The sequence below is a fragment of the Schistocerca gregaria genome, chromosome 4 (genome assembly GCF_023897955.1).
Source record: "Schistocerca gregaria isolate iqSchGreg1 chromosome 4, iqSchGreg1.2, whole genome shotgun sequence".
NCBI lineage: Eukaryota > Metazoa > Arthropoda > Insecta > Orthoptera > Acrididae > Schistocerca > Schistocerca gregaria.
Window position 1 is genome coordinate 131,545,457 of NC_064923.1, and position 18,581 is coordinate 131,564,037.

Here is an 18,581-nt window from a genome sequence, read left to right on the forward strand (position 1 = left end):
CGCTTTTGTGCAGTACGTGTCCCTTCACGTTTCCACTTCACTATCACATCGTAAACAGTGGATCTAGGGATGTTTAGGGGTGTGGAAATCTCGCGTACAGACGTATGACACAAGAGACACCCAACCACCTGACCACGTTCGAAGCCCGTGAGTTCCACGGAGCGCCCCATTCTGCTCTCTTACGATCTGTAATGACTACTGAGGTCGCTGATACGGAGTACCTGGTCGAAGGTGGCAGCACAGTGCACCTAATATGAAAAACATTTGTTTTGGGGGGTGTCTGGATACTTTTGATCACATAGTGTAGTATAAGTTCTTCAACAACGCCTTAGTGCCTTTAACATGATGGGTTCACTCGGCGTAACTCACCTACACTGAATTCACAATCGTATTAGTATCGTTCATTGATTTTCCCCTAACCATCGTATCACTATTAAAACGGTTAAACAAGCATTAATAGTTCTTAAAAATTCGTAAAATTTCAGTACGCGTTGAATATGGAAGTGCAAAATAAGCAGTCTAAATCTTCGCAGCATTAACTGTCAGATATATTGCTACATTTCCGATCTCATTCTGTGCGCAAGAATACTTCTCGTCATTGAACTGACAGTTCAAGTTTCTAATAACTTGCACTGCGCTGTACGAATCGAATGAATAAGAATGGGACTGCCGTTGTGGCCGAGCGGTTCTAGGCGCTTCAGTCCGGAACCGCGTGACTGCTACGGTCGCAGGTTCGAATCCTTCCTCGTGCATGGATGTGTGTGATGTCCTTAGGTTAGTTAGGTTTAAGTAGTTCTAAGTCTAGGGGACGGATGACCTCAGATGGTAAGTCCCATAGTGCTCAGAGCCGTTTGAACCATTTTTAAATGTTGTTGTTGTGGTCTTCAGTTCTGAGACTGGTTTGATGCAGCTCTCAATGCTACTCTATCCTGTGCAAGCTTCTTCATCTCCCAGTACTAACTGCAACCCACATCCTTCTGAATCTGCTTAGTGTAGTCATCTCTTGGTCTCCCTCTACGATTTTTACTCTCCACGCTGCCCTCCAATGCTAAATTTGTGATCCCTTGATGCCTCAGAACATGTCCTACTAACCGGTCCCTTCTTTTTGTCAAGTTGTGCCACATACTCCTCTTCTCCCCAATTCTATCCAATACTTCATGATTAGTTATGTGATCTACCCATCTAATCTTCAGCATTCTTCTGTAGCACCACATTTCGAAAGCTTCTATTCTTTTCTTGTACAAACTAGTTATCGTCCATGTTTCACTTCCATACATGGCTACACTCCATACAAATACTTTCAGAAACGACTTCCTGACACTTAAATCTATACTCGATGTTAACAAATTTCTCTTCTTCAGAAACGCTTTCCTTGCCATTGCCAATCTACATTTTATATCCTCTCTACTTCGACCATCATCAGTTATTTTGCTCCCCAAATAGCAAAGCTCATTTACTACGTTAAGTGTCTCATTTCCTAATCTAATTCCCTCAGTATCACCCGACTTAATTCGACTACATTCCATTTTCCTCATTTTGCTTTTGTTGATGTTTATCTTATATCCTCCTTACAAGACACTGTCCATTTTGTTCAACTGCTCTTCAAGTCCTTTGCTGTCTCTGACAGAATTACAATGTCATCGGCGAACCTCAAAGTCTTTATGTCTTCTCCATGGATTTTAATACCTACTCCTAATTTTTCTTTTGTTTCCTTTACTGCTTGCTCAATATACAGATTGAATAACATCGGGGAGAGGCTACAACCCTGTCTCACTCCCTTCCCAACCGCTGCCTCCCTTTCATGCCCCTCGACTATTATAACTGCCATCTGGTTTCTGTACAAATTGTAAATAGCCTTTCGCCCCCTGTATTTTTAAATAAGAATGGCTAACCTTCATGCAATCAGAAAGTATCAAAATTAAAGACTGTGATATCAACCAATTCTCTCAATTGATCTATCTTAATAAGTCTTCTCTGAATTTTTTACGGACAATTAATCACCAACACATACGGATCTGATATATCACAACTTTTTAATGTTAGTAGTTGTACATCAGACACAGAAGTGAATACAATTGTATGGTCATTTATTAGTAAGAAATTCTTAATAGTTAAAATTAGTCTTGACAATGCTGCCGGCTGGCAGTCGATTGAAACCCGATAGAGCCCGGACACCCGCTGCCGCATCGTCAGAGCAGCACTGAAACATCTGAAATTCTTAATAGTTAAAATTAGTCTTGACAATGCCGCCGGCTGGCAGTCGATTGAAACCCGATAGAGCCCGGACACCCGCTGCCGCACCGTCAGAGCAGCACTGAGACATCTTGCCGAACCCGACAGTAGGTCATGAAACAAATACAAAACAAGCATTTTCAGTACATTAACGCATATAAAACATATAATACAAAATTACAACATATATTCCAACTTGCCTGACGTCGCTCAGCGTAATCTATCAGTGTATATCGCAAACACTACAAAGGTTGCATTCGTCATTGTAACACAGGCCCCATACTCGGCGGAACGGTACAGTGTGCGATTGGTTTCATAACACTGTCACCTCTCATTCGCATATCCGATAATCTGGATAGTAGCTGTTACACTTCTGATCTTTTTGAGGCCTATGGCTGTGCACCTACCTTTGAAACTTCCTTGATGTTATCCTTCAATAAGATAGCTTAAGACCAGTTGTTGCTCTTGCTATCCTGACGTACGTCTTTGTCGTGGGCAGCACGTTCTCCAGATCTCTCATACAATCGAAATTACTGGCCAAGGTTTGCCGAGAGACTGGCTCGCTACTGTTCACCAGCTACTGCCATTGATGAACTCCAACATAGAGTTGAAGCAGCATGGAAACACGTACCAATATCTGTCATACATATGTGCCTACATCTACATCTAGACGATTACTCTGTAATTCACACTTATGTGCTTTCAGACTAAATCTCGGTGGTTCCACTCGCAAATAGCACGTGTTCTGATTTCTCTTGTTTTGTTGCTAAGATCTTTCTTCCTATGTAGGTGCGAATCAACCAAATATTTTGGCATTCGGAGAAGAAAGTTGGTGACACATTTCCTGAAAAGATCACGCCGCAAAGAGAAATGTTTTTGTTTTACTGATGGCTACCCCACCTCACATATCATATCCATGACACTTTCTCCCCTATTTCCCGATAATACAAAACAAACTGCCCTTCTTTGAACTTTTTCAGTGTCCTCCGCCAATCCTATCTGGTAAGCATCTCATATCGTGCAGCAGAATTCCAGAGAGGACGGACCAGCGCAGTGCAGGCAGACTCTTCAGTGGATTTGTTGCATCTTGTAAACGTTCTGCCAATAAAATGCAGCCTTTGGTTCACGTTCCCCAAAACATTTTCTACGTGACGGTTCCAACTTATCGTAACGGCAATGTCTAGCCATTAAATTGAATGGTCAACCTTTAAATTTGTGTGAGTTATCGTGTGACCAAAAATTTACCGAATTTTCTTTAGTACTCATGTGGAGAACCTCACTCTTCTTATTGTTTAGGGTCAACGATCACTTTTCGTACCTTAGAGATATCTTACTTAAGTCATTTTCAAATTCGTTCTGATTTTTTGTAGACTTTTCTAGACTGTAAGCGACAGCATCATCTGCACCTGCTGCTCAGATTGTCTCTTAAATCGTTACACAGATTAGGAACAGAAGAGTGCTATGAACTAGGCATAATATATGTCCAGGATTAGCCTAGATAGACCTGGCTTTGCAGTGCTCTCTAGGGTAATGTCCGGGGTTGCAAAAATGTCCCGGGTTGATAATTTTATGACCGGAGAGGATTTTTCTGTAATTTGAGACCTACACGTCAGACATTGCTTTTTTAAAAATTGTCTTATGGCCGTGGCTCTAGACGTTGGAGCGAGAGCTATCGCCGATTGGCAGGCGTGGCTAACCACTTCTCCACAGTTTTTCTCATACTGTTTGTTTCCGTGCGTAAATAACTCGTTCACTCAATTTTTTAATCATTTTATATATCTACTCGTATTTTGCCTCATCGTTTAGCAATGAACAAAACAAAGTGTACGTTTATTGTTAACCTCGGACACGAATACAAATTTATGAAATTGTGTAACGACAATAACAATGAATGTGTTTGTTGCTATAAGCTGGAGAATTTTCTGTTGCGTATAAAGGAAATGGTAATATTAAAGACCACATGAAAACAGTTAAACATAGGAGTGCTATTAATGCACTGTCCCATCGAACATAACATTCTTTTTAAGGCAAAGATAGGTATTGTGAACTGGAACGTGCTGCTAAAGAGGCTACGTTTTCAAAACACACTGGTGCACAAGAAATCAGTTTGAAAATCTCAGACTGCACATCTAAACTAATTTAAAAAATACTGTGACCCAGTACTTTCAATAAACACTAACAGGGACGAAGGAGCTCAAACAAAACTTGTTTTTATTGGTGTGAGATATTTCAGTGTGCAATAGGGACTTCCAACATAAACTTTTAATTTTGATGAAGTTTCAGGTGACATCGCTCAAATTGTGACCCAGTATTTCTGGCAGGGAGTGAAAAAACACAAACTTGAAGAAAATTGGTTTGCTATAATGCTGATAATACTAACCGTTATTTTGGCCGCGTAAAAAGAAAGGGGGATAAAAATGTGTGAAAAAAAGTTCAAAGTCATTTAGATAGACCTATTTTAGGAACTGGTTGTTCGTCGTACATTGTACAGAAACCATTTATGAACAAAATTAAGTCTTATGAAAAACATAACTGACCGTAAACTGTTATGACTCTTAAATAATTTCAAAAATATGTCCTAAGTTGGACCCAAAAAATATGGTAAGCATACCTTCGACTGGATGCCAAGCTGGGTTAGTGTCGTTTTTCTGTCAGAGACAGTAGCCCAGTGTACTAAATTTTGCGCCCTGTACACCAACAAATCACGCACGATTTTACTTTTGTACTTTTCGTATTATACGATATACGAACATTAATTAACATTTTGTTATTTGGTATCCTTCCTGGTGCTACAGTTTGAATGGCCACCAGTGTTATTTCAAATACAGGTAAGGTCAGCTGGGGTATCTGGGCCCACGGGATAACTGGGCCATGTGTTTCTTTGCCATAAAATTTGTGAGATTAATTTCACATAAAGTTGTTGGCAGCGGTTAAGAGCAATTGCTTCTTCCTCCAACAATAAGTTTCATGTTTCCAAGTGCTGCGGCTTTCGTGTGAAAACTTTTTCAATTTTTTATTGCTAGATTTCCATAACAATGTGGTGCCATCTCGGTTTGACAAACTATCTGCTGGTGCACTGTAAGTATTATCAATGTTACAAGTAATTTAGCATGAAGTAGAACGTAATGAATACTTGAAATATTAGTAGCAGCACATATTCTTCAGGCTATAAGCTTGTGGGGATGGACCAATTACGCCCAAAAACTTTAAGAAATGGGCTATATGAGACAGGTGTTTGAGGTATCTGGGTCCGCCCCAAACCGATTTACCTCAAGCACAAGTGGTTGGATACTGTGTTGTAAAAATCTACGAAAAATAAAATTTCAGGCTGCACACAGCAAAAGTGACAGATCTGTCTAATGCTGGGCATGAAGTGATGTTTTTCAAACGTAATTTCCAAACAATGAAGTTTATGGAAATAGAAGAGTCCTACGTTGCCTAGTAAGGAAGCCGTCAAGGCTCCTTAAAAACAGCTCTACTAGATTCAAAGATATAATCAGCTCCACTAATGATTTGAGTGACTTATCGAACATTTGTTAACATTTTGTTAACTACATATCTAGTATTATACTTAAATACTAGTTCCTGCAGTCGGATTTCTCTTTACTTGTAATTTTAACTCTTGTTTCTTAATAAAATTTCTGATATGCTAAAATTTGAGTTTCACACCCAGTGATTGTGTAGGAGTTTTCTTAAATTGTCGATAACTCCACATCAGTGTCACTGAAGCGTCTTTTTTTAATTTTTTTTCATGGGGTTCACATATTTTCCAACAGTCCCAAATACCGCGATTCAAATAACAATAATTTGTATGAATCTAAGACCCTCATGGCCCAGTTGCCTCAATTTCTATGTGTACCCGCTATACCACATTTAAAGACTGAATGTTGTATTATAAAAAATGATATTTTAAATATGAGTTTTACATATTAGTGCTTCTCAAGCTATCAAAAAGTTAAAAACTACACACTCAGGTTGTAAAATCATAGCCCAGATACCCCGCATGACCTTAAATTTAAAACGGAAGATCGACAGTTCCACTGCTTTCGCAGATACTGCTTGCTGCATGCGTGGTTGGCCAAGAATATAGCCTACCAGTTTACCCACAGGCTGCACTGATGATACCGTAAAATTCCTCTTCTGGACACGTGGCATAGGGATATATTGTGTGGATTACGCACTTTCTTGTACTCACTGCTGAGCTGACAACGGTCTGGTCGTTGTAACTTAGCAAAACCCTCTTAAAAATAAAAATAAAATCGCAATTAATACCGTATGGGATTATTTGTAACCGGGAAACAAGAACACTTCAGAAAATCTGGGCTCTTTATTGCCTATTAGATAATAACTTGCTCTTCTGTGTGACATAAAATTAAATGTCGGATACCTAAAACCAGTAAGGACAAGAGACAGGCAAGACAGTAGACATTTCTTCAATCCTTAGGTCCTAGCGGTTGTTCTCTCTAATCTTTTTTCTCTCTAATCAGCTTCTGTAAGTGAACTGTGTTTTCTTATATGGCGCATATCCTTTGCGATTTAAGCTTTGTTTTCGTTTTTTCTCTCGTTCATGTTTTGAGGGTGCAGTATTATTATGCAGTAGCGGGATACAGTAAAAAACTTTGTCAGAGTATGGGTTATTACCAGTCAAAATTAAGAAAATTTAACTGAAAACTAAAACAATGAAAAATTCCTGTAATTCTAAAAAATTCCCGGGTTTTCCCCGGTTTTCTCCCGGTTGTCCCGGGTCGTATGCGCCGTGTGTGATTCTAACCTTTTATGAAAGCCCGAAGCTATTCCATCTGGACTACAAACATAACATATTACTCATTTATTTTTTTAATACACTTTGAAACAAGACTCCTTGCACATTGCGACTTTGCACTCGCTGCAGTGGTATGTACTGTACATTCTTGCAATGTTTCATGGTTCAAGAAATAAACAAACATCAGAAAAGAACGGAACGATTCAGCGAACTTTTACGAAATCAAAACGAGAAATACTCACTTGAAGTTAGGCACAATTCTTCTTGCACAAAGTCAGAATCATCAACTGAATCGCCGATATCGTCATCTTTACTGCCACTGTCAACAAAATCTTGCTCCAGTCCTCACTAAATTTCATCATCCTTAAGACATCGTGTAGCCACGACTTTAGTTTCTTTACGTACTGAACGAACAGGACAGCTGCCACCGTCCAGTAGCTTGACTTCATACATTAAACGGCTGGTTTAGGTACTGCATGTCCCTCGTAAAACATTGAAGTCGATCGAGCCCGTCAATATACACGATTTCGTATTTAAATGCAGGAGAATTTGTATCCCGTCCCATGTCGGGATGGGCAGACTACCAAAACTTTTGCGTCCCGTCAGATGGCGCGATGGGCGGTCAAAATGTTAATAACAATAACTGTAATTATATTTACATGCATTGTGCAATACGAGACACGATCGCAAAAATTTCCTAAATGTTTTGAATGTCATTTTTCTTCTACTCATTGCACTGAAAACTGCCTTCATTTAATTTCATATTCTTTGATGCAAGTACATTGCCGGAAAAAAAACATAGTACAATCTTTTAGGGGTTTCCAATGTTGAATGTTGCAACAGTGTATATGGATTACATAAAATGAGTACATTTACGGATCAACAGCACAAATGGTTCTGAGGTACCAGGTATCAAACCCTACTAAAACACCCATATTACTTCGTGGTGTAGCCTCTATGGGCGGCAATGCAGGAGCTGACTCTGGCATCTAGTCTATCGTACATTTGGAGAATACTGTCCTGGGATAAGTTATGCCACGCTTGCTACACCTGTTCACATACACTACTGGCCAATAAAATTTCTACACCACATAGATGACGTGCTACAGACGCGATATTTAACCGACAGGAAGAAGATGCTGCGATATGCAAATGATTAGCTTTTCAGAGCATTCGCATAAGGTTGGCGCCAGTGGCGACACCTACAACGTGCTGACATGAGGAAAGTTTCCAACCGATTTCTCATACGCAAACAGCAGTTGACCGGCGTTGCCTGGTGAAATGTTGTAGTGATGCCTCGTTTAAGGAGGAGAAATGCATGCCGTCCGACTTAGATAAAGGTCGGATTGTAGCCTATCGCGATTGTGGTTTATCGTATCGCGACATTGCTGCTCTCGTTGGTCGAGATCCAAAGACGGTTACCAGAATGTGGAATCGATGGGTTCAGGAGGGTAATACGGAACGCCGTGCTGGATCCCAACGGCCTCGTATCAGTAGCAGTCGAGATGACAGGCATCTTATCCGCATGGTTGTAACGTATCGTTCAGCCACGTCTCGATCCCTGAGTCAACAGATGGGGACGTTTGCAAGACAACTATCTGCACGAACAGTTCGACGACGTTTGCAGCAGCACGGAATATCAGCTCGGAGACCATGGCTGCGGTTACCCGTGTTGCTGCATCACAGACATGAGCACCTGCGATAGTGTACTCAACGACGAACCTGGGTGCACAAATGGCAAAAAGTCATTTTTTCGGATGTTGCTGTTTACAGCAACATGATGGTCGCATCCGTGTTTGGCAACATCGCGGTGAACACACATTGGAAGCGTGTATTCGTCATACTGGCGTATCACCCGGCGTGATGGTACTGGGTGCCATTGGTTACATGTCTCGGTCACCTCTTGCTCGCATTGACGGCACTTTGAACAGTGGACGTTACATTTCAGATGTGTTACGACCCGTGGCTCTACCCTTCATTCGATCCCTGCGAAACCCTACATTTCAGCAAGATAATGAACGACCGCATATTACAGGTTCTGTACGTGCCTTTCTGGATACAGAAAATGTTCGACTGGTGCCCTGGCCAGCACATTCTCCAGATCTCTCACCAATTGAAAACGTCTGGTCAATGGTGGCCGAGCAACTGGTTCGTCACAATACGCCATAACTGTGTTATCATGTTGAAGCTACATGGGCAGCTGTACCTGTACACGCCATTCAAGCTCTATTTGACTCAATGCCCAGGCGTATCAAGGCCGCTATTACGGCCAGAGGTGGTTGTTCTGGGTTCTGATTTCTCAGGATCTATGCACCCAAATTGCATGAAAATGTAATCAAATGTCAGTTCTAGTATAATATATTTGCCCAATGAATACCCGTTTATTATCTGCATGTTTCTTGGTGTAGCAATTTTAATGGCCAGTAGTGTATTTCTGTATGAGTGGTTGGTTGATGTTTCACAAGAGTCACTTCTCATCCCATCATATCCCATACGTACGCGATAGGAGGTAAAACCGGAAATCGTGCTCGCCAGGGAAATTGCTGCACCTCTTGCACAGTACGTTGAGTTTCACGGGCAATGTGTGGGCGAGCATTATCCTGTTGGAACAACGCATCACCTTCCTGTTGCAAGAACTGCATAATTACGAGTCTAACAGCTTTCTCCGCTGAGAGTTGTAGCTTATCGCATCTCAGATCATAAAAGACCTGGAGTGTGTCTAGTACGAATGCATTCTACGAGACAGTGCTCACCAGGTCTACGTCATAAGCACCAACGACCATCACTTGTGTGCCCGAAGAATCAGCTTTCATCGCTGAAGACTGCGGTGCGCCATTCCATCTTCCATAAGATCCTCTAAGAGTACCAGTCAAACCGTGCAAGTCGATGCTGTGGCGTGAGTGGAAGATGGGCTACAGATGTGCATGCCCTTAGACCCACTGATAATAACTGGTTCGTAAGAGTTCATGTTGAGACGTTTGGGCTCAAAAGCCCTCTCATCTGTGCTTTGCTAGCTGTAGATCTGCTACTGGTGCCCTTAGACACGACGATCCTGTCCGGCGTCTGCGCTGCATGGACGTCCAGAAACTCTACAGTTGTGAGAATGTTCATGAGACCACTAGTAGCAACATCGTTGCACAACTGACGCAATTGTGTGGCAATTCTCCGAAAGGAGCATACCGCCACTCGGAAGGCCAGACTGTGACTCCTTTCAGACTCAATGAGTTGCCTGAAAGAAGTACAAGTTCGTCTCGTCTCTGTGGCCCGGTTGCCTGCTTGCTTTACTCGTTTGCACCACACTGAGTCTTCTGACTGAGAGCATTACCTATTAAAGGGTAGATACAAATGGCGCTCTGGTGACTATGCCACTATGCTACCCTATGTAATCAAAAGTGTCCGGACACCTGGCCGAAAATGACTTACAAGTTCGTGGCGCCCTCCATCAGTATTGCTGGAATTCAATATGGTGTTGTCCCACCATTAGCCTTGATGGCAGCTTCCACTCTCGCAGACATACGTTCAATGAAAGGTTTCTTGGGGAATGGCGCCTCCCCTTCTGCACTGAGGAGAGGTATCGATGTCGGTCAGTGAGGCCTGGAATGAAGTCGGCGTTCCAAAACATCCAAAAGAGTGTTCTATAGGATTCAGGTCAGGACTCAGTGCAAGCCAGTCCATTACAGGGATGTTGTTGTCATGTAACCAATCCTCCACAGACCGTGTATTATGAACAGGTGCTCGATCGTGTCAAAAGATGCAGTGCTCATCCCCGAATTGCTCTTAAACACTGGGAAGCAAGAAGGTGCTTAAAACATCAATGCCGCATGGGATTAGCCGAGCGCTGCAGTCATGAACAGTGCGGCTCATCCCGGCAAAGGTTCGAGCCCTTCCTCGGGCATGGGTGTGTGTGTTTGTCCTGAGGATAATTTAGGTTAAGTAGCGTGTAAGCTTAGGGGCTGATGACTTAAGCAGTTGAGTCCCATAAGATTTCACACACATGAATTTTAAAAAAATCAGTGTAGGCCTGTGCTGTGATAGTGCCGCGCAAAACAACAAGGTCTGCTAGCCCCCTCCATGAAAAACACGACCACACCATAACACCACCGCCTCCAAATTTTACTGTTGGCACTATACAAGCTGGTAGATGACATTCACCAGGCATTCGCCATACCCACACCCTGTCATCAGATAGCCACATTGTGTACCGTTATTAGTCACTCCACACAACGTTTTTCCACTGTTCAGTCGTCCAATGCTTACACTCCTTACACTAAGCGAGGCGTCGTTTGGCATTTACCGGCGTGTTGTGTGGCTTATGAGCAGCCGCTCGACCATGAAATGCAAGTTTTCTCATCTCCCTCCTAACTGTCATTGGATCCTGATGCAGTTTGGATTAAATACACAGGTGTGAGTTAGTAATTCCTGCCCACGACCTAGTTGCAGCGTTGTGCACCCCTTTCTGTGCTAAAGAAAACCTTAATGTAGTGTCATGAATGTCTCTTTCCTTTTGTTATTGTGATTATATACATCATTGTTCCTTTTGAAGTGCAACGGATTATTTACGACAAACTTCATTAAAGAATAAACATACAGTGGAGCCATAGTCAGAATGCCTAACAGATGTGTATAAAAAATCGCGGGAGATCTCCACATCTTACAAAATGTTTTTGAGCAATGGAGACTTTCTTTCTTAAAGATGAGTTACCCGGGAACTTCTTCCACATCACATTACTGAAGGAAAAAATGTAAAATATATCAGCTTACTGATTTGTCTTTCCCAAGATTTACGATGATTCTAAGTGTAAATGTGGCTAAACTAAGTTGTTTCAGGAGTTACAAGATCCGCTTTTTCCAGTTTGAATTCTCATTCATATAACACAATAGAATTTTGAAGTTTCCACTCCATTAATAACGATACAAGATGGGGCGCGGTAAATTGCTGATTTTGGAATAAAATAAAAAAATGAGCACTTAGAAACTTGCATTTTTATTTTTCTCGTATTGAACAACATGGAATATTTCTAACCATGTGGTTTAAACAGTATATCTGTCAAATGTGTACCTTCACAGCCTGCACACTGCCGCAGCCGTTTTCTGAAATTCTCTTGTCCTCTTTCAAGCAAGTCTTCTTGTATTCTTGAAGTTTCAGCCTCAATACTGTTCTGTAGGTCTCCCAGGGTGTTGGGATGGTTGCAATACACCTTTGACTTCAGGTAAACCCAAAGAAGAAAATCGTATGGGGCCAAGTCCGCTGATCGTGCGGGCCAGTTGAGATCCCCCATCCGAGAAAAAAGCCTTCCAGGAAACGTTTGCGCCGTCCGAAGTGGCAGTGCGGTTCTAGGCGCTGCAGTCTGGAACCGCGAGACCGCTACGGTCGCAGGTTCGAATCCTGCCTCGGGCATGGATGTGTGTGTTGTCCTTGGGTTAGTTAGGTTTGACTAGTTCTAAGTTCTAGGGGACTAATGACCTCAGAAGTTGAGTCCAATAGGGCTCAGAGCCATTTGAACCATTATTTTTTTTTAAAACGTTTTCCTCAAAAAATTTGTGGTAATGCCCGCTTTGTGTGCTGGGGCAACGTCTTTTCGAAACCATCTATCTTGTTATTGCATTGCCTCGAAAGCCAGTTGGAAAAACGCTGGCAGCATAGTTAAGTAACGATCCGAATTCGCAGTTACAGCACGACGATTTTCCTGGAAAAAGTAAGGGTCAATGATGTTTACTCGAGATATGGCGCGCCACAGTGTCGCGGTCTAAGTGCAGGGGTCTCTGATGAATTTGCCTGGAGTTCCCGTCGTTCCGGTACCGCATATTCTGTTTGTTTACACACCCATTGAGGTGGAAATGTGCCTGATCAGAAAAGAACACATTTGCGTCATGGAATGTGGTTGCAAGCATGTCTTCAGAAGATATTCTTCGTGTTGAATAATCACGTACTGACAATTGCTGAACCACATACATATTATGGGGGGGGGGGGGGGGGGTTCAGGGTTCATTATGAAGAATCCGGTGGAGCGAGCGTCTTGAAATGCTTCTTGAAATGCCAAGAGCAAGTGCATGTTTCCGAGCTGAGCGTTTTGGAGATTGCAGTACTGCTGCTCTTACTCGTTCGACATTTTGTGCTGTTGTAACGCTTCTCTCAGGTCCTCTTCGTACAGATGACACATCTCCTGTTGTTCTGAATGCATTTACCTAATTTAAAATTACTGCCATCCAGGAACACACCAGCGTGAGGGTACTGGGCATCTCAAACAAATGCACGCTGCATTGTAATGGTCAGGTGGAATTCGAGAAATACACTTCAACACAAAATAAGCGCCCCTCACGTGTCCATTGCATTATCGCAACTGAACAACAATTGAATACAAACCTCCCGTCAGTCACTATAAACCACACCAACTCTCTCCTCTATTCGACCAACAGTGCCGCCACAACGTGAATTCTAAAAAATCCAGTTTACTGTGCTCCACCCTGTATATACAGTAGACGTAGGTGTTCAGTGTGAACGAGGACAGATTGGAATTTGATAAGCGAAGTTGAGTGCATGTAGAAAATAACGTAGATTTGGAGGTAGTAATAGATTTGTGGTGGCTACGATGTCCACATGACAAACGGGAGAGTGTAGGCTGGATCAAGATTTGCATTTATGGAAGATGTTAAAGAAAGGCCATCCCCACATTCGGGTGTCTTCCTGTTTGAAGGCTTGAAGCTGCAGTTCCGATTTTATTTATGGTCGAAGGATAGTCTGACGAATTTTAGTGTATTGGTTAAGTAATGGCTGAGCAGAAGTCGAGAAGGATAACAAATCTGCAACAGAAGCACTTCAGAATAAGGGAAAAGTAAATGCGACGCCACCAGTCTAGGTGAAATCTGACGTGTTGGAACTGCGGTGGAAAACAAGAGCAGAGCGCAGAGTGTTGGTGAGCCACGCTTGGCGTCCCTGCGCCTGCACAGTAGGCGGGTGTGTGCTTTCCCACGCTCCACAGAAGAGCGATCGATTCTGTGGCGTTTCAGCCCAGTCCACAGGAGTTCATTTATAATTAAACTATAAGTAAAGCGCCAGGACCTGCCATCGCAGACCTGTGGTAAAAGCCGTCCTCTTTTTAATTGCACAGACTGTCAGAAACTCTTATAGTGAGATGTAAGCTATTCTGGTAGCTCGTTACTTCCTTTAGCAGCTGTACAGAAGGCGCTGCGTAACAGTTGGAATGTTCTCAAGTTATCTTAGCATTGCGATTGTGGGACTCTGCACCTTGCTAATAGAATAATGTCTGTGTGACATTACCGGGACGGAATCGGAGTGCAATATATCGTTGCATCGTTTTCTGTGGCGAGTGGAGCGAGGGGGCTGAGAGTTGACAAAAGAAAGCAGTGATCATCAACTCACAGACGGGAATGGCAGCGGACCCCTATATCGAGTTAGCTTCATTGGGAATTGAAGGTCATTGTTGTAACAGCAATTACAGTGTGTCGATGTTAATTTGCATTTTGTACGAAGTTGTACTTCTTCTTGTACGAAGTTAATTGTGTGGCGTTAATAATACTCTGTTCACAAATGATTGTAATAATGACTACAATAAAGCAGTTTATGTTAAAAGGTAAAGAATATTTCTTGCTCATTCGAAAGTGATTTATGTGATGTGGACGGCGAATATTTCTACAAGACACAGAAAATGATACTTGATGCACCCTAACGAATCTGCAGTACATCGAGAAGAACATTATTCCGTGATTATTTCTGTGAATTTCCAACACAACCAGTTACATATCCACGTTCAATTTGTGTACTGCATTGTACTTCTGCAGGCTCCGAAAGTTATATGAATACAATTAAAGAATCACATTAGTTTTTAGGCGACCGAGGAACATTTAAGTTTTGTAGCTGAACGTCGAAATCTTCGAGGCCTTTGACTATTTTTAGTTTTAATTAACAATTTTTAGGATGGGCGATACCGAATACACGTCATCAACGAAGCCAAACCAAACTGATGCAAAATAAAAATGGAATCTAAATAAAACCAAAAACTAATAATCAGAATTATGATGATGTAAATAAAATAGAAAGAAACTTCCACATGGGAAAAATATATTAAAAACAAAGATTCCAAGACTTACCAAGCGAGAAAGCGCCGGCAGACAGGCACATGAACAAAACACACAAACACACACACAGAATTACGAGCTTTCGCAACTGGCAGTTGCTTCGTCAGGAAAGAGGGAAGGAGAGGGAAAAATGAAAGGATGTGGGTTTTAAGGGAGAGGGTAAGGAGTCATTCCAATCCCGGGAGCGGAAAGACTTCCCTTAGGGGAAAAAAAGGACAGGTGTACACTCGCACACACACACACACACACATATCCATCCGTGTCTGTGTATGTGCGGATGTGTGTGTGTGTTTGTGTGTTTTGTTCATGTGCCTGTCTGCCGGCGCTTTCCCGCTTGGTAAGTCTTGGAATCTTTGTTTTTAATATAAACTTTAAACCTGCGTATTGTGGACTCGTTTCATAGAGTGCTGTTATGTGGCTGCTGATGTACAATTTTTCTTTATTTTTGATATTTTACTGACCAGTAAAATACCAGAAATAAAGAAAAATTGTACATCAAATCGGAACAAATGTTGGGTTGCAGTCTTTTAACAGGTAATATGGCTTTTAGAATGTACATGTTTACTACAGTTAGTAAACCAGTGTTTGGAAACAAGCCATGGCGTGATTCCTTATATATTGCTCTATATATGGTGCTCGTAGCCGTTATCTGAAGTAGCAATAGATTATTTAGATTTGCTTTGGTTGTTGCTCCCCATATTTTATTTCATAATTCAGGTGACAGGAAATTGGAGCATGGTATGAAGTCTTCTTTCTACCAGTCCTTCCCTGAAATCATCAAATAAATGTGCCTATCTTAATTACTCATGGCATATTACATATGCTCTAGTGTCTTGTGCTATCTTTAGTTTAGCTGTATTCAGTAACTGCTCATTACTCTAATTTCCAAGCCTAGCAGCTGTATCCAATTTATCAAAAAATACAAAGACATCTTCTCTGGATTTCCAGGGAAATGGAGTGTCCAATCAAGTGGTGTCAGTATTAAGGGTAGGTGCACTAGGATGTGACCATCCCCTACATTCCTCCCTTGGTCAGCCTGCTTCTGTCTGCAACTGAACTATTTCATCTATCAGATACTGAATCAGAAGTTGAGCCAAAAGTTGTTTATTCTTATTGTCTATTTACTACCAATATAGGTATACATTACACCAAAATAAAATGAAATGGAGGAGGAAAGGATAGGGAAACAACCATACAGGCCCAAAAAGCTGTAAAATCGGCACTTATTTGTACCACTGCATCAGGCATCTCTACTGCAGAACCATGGAATTGGCTGCTGTCTTCTGGCTGTCCATCTTCATCTTCCACAGTTCTGACACCAGCTGTAATGGGTGTAAAAGAATGAGACACACTTCTGATGTCAATTATAACTGGATGCATTACAAGCGACTCTCCTGTTGTCAGTTATAATGGGATGTCTGAGGAAGTTTGGGTATCGGTGACAGTTCTCTGCTGAAGATGGATGCAGCTGTAGCAACAGAAGACAGTTTGTAGATACCAGTATTCCTTTATTACTGTTTGTTTACATTTATTAGACTTGGAAGTGCTGGCGTCAGTGGCGCGTGAAGTGAATATGCCATTTAGCATCTCCCAATGTGCTGAATCCCAGCCCAGTGTGTAGGTAGTAACACTGACTGTGCACTCATGATGTGGCTACTGCAATGAGGAAGGCTAATGTTACTCATCCATGGCATGTGTGGCCCAGCCGGTTGGTTGGGTTGGGTTGATTTGGGGAGGAGACCAAACTGTGAGGTCATCGGATTAGGAAAGGATGGGGAAGGAAGTCGGCTGCGCCCTTTCAAAGAAACCTAAATCAGGATGGCCACAGCCTGTTGGCCACTCTACCCCAGTGACCCAGGGTGATCCTCTGCTGGTGCCTCAGTAGACACAGTGCTGACAGTACCCTACTGTCACAGTCCCAAGAATGTGACAGGGTGTTGTGTTACCCAGGTGCATGGGTGGTCAGATGGAGGGGAGAGGTTCGAGGACCGGTAATGGTAGAGGCGGCAGTGACATCAGCACAGCATTGAATGACATAGACTGAACTTCAAATAACTGCCCAGCTGTTTGACAATGATAGGCTGGCTAAAGGCGGGTTTAAATGCGGCTGCTCTAGGTTGATGTTGCCCAAGTGTAACACTTCTGTGTCACTGCAGAATTGCTCTGGAACAGAGGCAATGACATTAGCAGCTGTTGGCACATAGCAGTCAGTCAAAAGGCAGATGTTCCTGTAGGCTGTATCAGGTACAAGCTGTTGACATGCAGAAGCCTCACAACATGGGAGCAGTGATTTCTGCTGAGGTGCACAATGGTGGTGGTGGACAATGCCCAGGACCTGCAGCACTGCCATCAGTTCTAAGCTCTGCTGTGGTTTATCCTGTTACACCGAAATGTTGAAACATAATTCTGAATTATGTAAGACCAAAATGAATATGAAAGACGGTATACCAGTTACAACCAGACTAATGATCATCTTCAGTTTTGGCTATTGGTTGTTCACACAAAAGTTTGATGTACCTGTTCAAAGTGTAGGCCCACATTTCATGAACAGACCGCTTGATATCAGGCATCTGTGCTGCTTTGATGGAAGGACACAAGGAATTCTTCAATATTAAGGTCAATATTTTATTGTGGATCAAGAGTACATAAATGTACTACATTTATGACGAGAGTTGTGGTACATGAAAAGTTATATAAACAAAGGACATTTGGCAAGTTGCTGCCAATGAACATGAAAAAAAGTTATGATATTTCAAAAAGGTTTAGAATGTATGTAGAATGAAATTATTGCTGACTACAGCAGCTCTTCTACCACACAGCAGCAGTGAAAATGCCCTTTTTCAGATTTCAGTCTTTGTACATATTACATTATATGTTCCAGAGCTCAGGTTGTAAATGTATGCATTACATTTGTGGAACTCGTGGTGGTCTCCTTTGCCCACTTTTACTTATTGCCCACTTCTACTTATGTACTTATGCTATCTTTTGAAATGAAGCAAAATGATATTGTTTCACTGCTTAGACTACTGGACTAGGCACTGCAGCACTGTCATCATGAGGAAGAAGAAGCAAAGCTGAGAGTGAGAGGGAGGGTTTTATAGACCAGGACATATTGCTTGGATTTAGAAATATTTTCCACATTTGGTGAACAAAATCAGCAACTAACTGTAATAAGCTGATCCACTGCCAATATTTCTCAGCCATACTGAAGTATTGTTATATATTACAGCCACATTCCATTAATGTTGACAGCAACATTATTTCAGTCACTCATTCATTCATGCAGAAAGCCAAACTACTTGGAATAAGGGGTGTCACAGGTAACTGGCTGCAATATTATCTCCAGGAAAGAAAACAGAAAGTAATTTTAAACAGCTCAGATGAGTCAAGGGATACCTCCGCTCAGTCTGAATGGACTTCTATTAGTTGTGGTGTGCCTGAAGGCTCAATTCTGGGGCCACTGTTGTTTTTTATGTTTATAAATGATTTA

The 18,581-nt window shown here is 42.0% G+C and overlaps 1 protein-coding gene across 1 annotated transcript in view; it reads left to right on the top strand.

Moving 5' to 3' along the window:
• LOC126267516 (odorant receptor 7a-like) overlaps positions 1-18,581 on the top strand; it is an 83,641-nt gene that overhangs the window by 63,876 nt on the left and 1,184 nt on the right. The gene's annotated exons all lie outside the window — the stretch shown is intronic.